Source organism: Ixodes scapularis, unplaced genomic scaffold, assembly GCF_016920785.2.
Source record: "Ixodes scapularis isolate PalLabHiFi unplaced genomic scaffold, ASM1692078v2 PGA_scaffold2__306_contigs__length_199485367, whole genome shotgun sequence".
NCBI lineage: Eukaryota > Metazoa > Arthropoda > Arachnida > Ixodida > Ixodidae > Ixodes > Ixodes scapularis.
In genome coordinates, this window is record NW_024609857.1 from 102,330,834 (window position 1) to 102,334,146 (window position 3,313).

General features: G+C 45.3%; 1 non-coding gene across 1 annotated transcript; it reads left to right on the forward strand.

The window, feature by feature from the left end:
* The first annotated feature begins 1,320 nt into the window (after positions 1-1,320).
* Trnay-gua lies at positions 1,321-1,411 on the forward strand. The gene is given in 2 exon segments: positions 1,321-1,357; positions 1,376-1,411. It is a non-coding gene; the product is annotated as a tRNA-Tyr (tRNA).
* Positions 1,412-3,313: the final 1,902 nt, after the last annotated feature.

Consider the following 3,313-nt stretch of genomic DNA (forward strand, 5'->3'; position numbering starts at 1 on the left):
ATAAAGCACAACTGACGTGTCACTAAAAAATGCCGTCCCACTTTCTTTTTGTCTTATTTTTTTTTTATATAAAAAAAAAACGCTTTTAAAAGCCACCGAGCAATAGTTTCTCGGCTTTTCCCCAAAATTCTTAACTGCTGACGTCGCAGAACACAGCCAGAAATGTTGCAACGTAAACTTCAGCAGATAAGGGTTCTGAGGAGAGGACGTGAGACTGTTGCTCGTAAACTTTTGGAGGAGTTTTCTTTATCAAAAAAGTCGAACATTATGCGTCAGTGATATGTCAGTCGTGCTTTATGAAAATGAATATCAGTTTTTGCATGAGTAAATACCAACTTAATAGCTGTATGGATGTTGCCTCTTTGTGAATGTAATCAGTGTCGGAGGTAACGCGTTACAAGTAACGGCGTTACTTTTATCGGTAACGTAGTAACGTACTCGGTGCTTTTTCAAAACAGTAACGGGTAACGTACCAACGTTACTTATTTTGAGTAATGGGGATAACGTAGTTACGTTACTTTTTAAAAAGTCCTAAAAAGTTACACTTCAATTTTTTTCGTGTGGTCGCCAACTGATGAGAATTTCTAATCTTTTTTTGCGGTTTTGTTTTGTGAGTATTTAGCCGAAACCGTAAAAAAAATATAAAGGAAATATGTTCAGTTTCTGCATGAACATGATGATTCTTGAAATATAGCAGGATACCTGTACCGTCAAAACAGTAAATCGTGTTAATTTATAATTTAAAGAAGTAACGGAAAAGTAACGTGCGTTACTTTTTATCGGCAACGGTAACGATAACGCGTTCCTTTTATTTTGAGGTAACGTTGCTCAATAACGCGTTACTTTTATTTGCAAGTAACGTATTTCGTTACTTTTTTCCGGTAACGTCTACATCAACACTGGAACGTATACGAACATGCTTTGCCTTTCCCGAATAAACATAGTTGAAAGGTTGCGCTTGTCCTGTTTACTTCATGTTCCTGTTTGTTTCCGGCTATTTTATGTTTAAATAATTGTTTTTCTGTCCACTAAGCCTTACAAAAACATGTCCCCACATGCAATTACGAAAGTGACGACGGTGGTGCTTTCTAAGTATCCTAATCTAAATTAAAATGTAAGGCATTCACAATAAATTCTATTAACTACGCGCGTGGTCAAGACCGGATGACTCCCAGCCTGCGCTGTGGGACATCGTAAGGCGAAGCGGAGTATAGACAAACGGGTTTCACGCAGCCTCTTTTATACAGGCCCTCCCCTAAAGGTAGACCGTATAACCTACATGTTCGCTTGAGAAGGAAAGTGCGAGAAGCTGTTGTGTACCCGTCGATAGCTCAGTTGGTAGAGCGGTGGACTGTAGAGGCTTTCCCGTGCGGACATCCATAGGTCGCTGGTTCAAATCCGGCTCGGCGGACGGTACCTTTTTTTTCTTCATTTTTTTTTAATGTTTTTAAGAAATGATTGAATTGTCGAAAGCGCCACGACACAGTTTAAGGAAGGCGAGATGTGTTTACTAGGCGATGCGGAAGCATTACTGAAAGGAGGGTGGTCCTCCAACAGTCTAGAAAAAAAAAGTACCGTACCGTAGAGCACTGCACGGGCCGGAATTTCTAGGCCCGGCCCGACCCGGCCCGGTAGAGACACGGCCCGGGCCCGGCCCGAGCCCGACAGAATTTTTAATTTCTAGGCCCGGCCCGACCCGGCCCGGAAGAGACACGGCCCGGGCCCGGCCCGAGCCCGACAGAATTTTTAATTTCTAGGCCCCACCCGACCCGGCCCGATGGCTGTAGCCCGAAACAACCCATTCCTGTTTGAACCCGTCCCGTTTCGACCGGTTCCCGAAACGAGCTCCCCATTTGAACCCGTCCTGTTTCGACCCATTCTTTAAACGCCCTTCCCATATGAACCCATCCCGTTTCGACCAGTTCCCTAAACGCCCTTCTCGTTTGAATTTGTCCTGTTTCGACGCATTCCTTAAACGCCTTTCTTATTTGAACCAGTTTCCGAAACACCCTTTGCGTTTGAACGCGTCCCGTTTCAACCTACTTTTATAAGGCCCTGCACATCGAAACCTCTTCGCAAAAAGTCACCATCGTTCTACGCCTGGTCTACGCACCTTTTCTGTTTAAGAATATGTTCTGAAGTAGCTTTACATCTCAACGCGTTCTTAAAATATACAACCCTTTCAGGCAAGCTTAAGTTTAATATATTCCTACTTAACCCCTTAAAACGTTTTTTTTTCAAGATGGTTCCCAAAACGTGCAAGCGTGGAACGGAATATGTACACTGCGCGACACTGATACTGCGAACACGACGTTGGCTCTTTTTTCGAATTTTACTTCGAATTGGTGTTAGTAGGCGCCAAAGTATACCACTTAGGTCTGTGGTCCAGATGAGCACTTCTAAATACATTAATACTTTTGAAAACAGCGTTTTGATTCTATGAGATAAACATAAAAATACGACGATCGCTTGTTCGCGCTAATATAGTGTCGCGCTCTGTGCAGTAAGGGAGTCTTACCGCCGAATTCAGAAACCTCGCTCAAACTACGCTCAAACGGAAGGGCCCCTCCACTTCCTCGAGGAAGGCGCGAGGGCCGGCGGTGGCCAATGGCGACGGCGGATCCGTCCTCGCGATTGGCCAGCGCCGGCCCTCGCGCCTTCCTCGAGGAAGTGGAGGCGCCCTTCAGTTCGAGTGTAGTTTGAGTGAGGTTTCTGAATTCGGCGGTAAGAATAACGTACTCAAGCACTTTGGGCAAGCTAAAATCAGCATCGCCATAGGTTTTACATCGCAACGCTCTTCTTACGGTACCCAAAGCGCTTGCGTACGTTTTTCTCAATCTTCCTAAAAGTGAGCTAGATATTTTTGAGAGCGATGAATCAGATAGGTTGACAAGCATATGACTGGGACTTTATTTTGTTTACAATTTATAACACTGAACCCTCGCTCACACAGAAAAAGCTTGAAGGCTTTCTAGCTTCAAGACGTATTTTAGTTATTATTTTTAACGACGCTGCAGTGAATTTGCACTTCGCTTTTTTTTTGTATTCAATGAACCTAAAAGATTAATGAGCAAACTTCTTGCTATCAACAATAATTTATGATTTACGGCACAAGATTGCCCAGGCACAGCCCGGGCCGGCCCGGGCCGGCGCGGCCCGAGAAATTTTTTGTTCAAGCCCGAGCCCGGCCCGGGCCCGTTGAAAATACGTGCTACCCGGCCCGAGCCCGGCCCGCGGGCCGGGCCGGGCTCGGGCTTTCGGGCTGGCCCGGGCCCGTGCAGTGCTTTACCGTACCGTTGTCGCATTCGTTTTA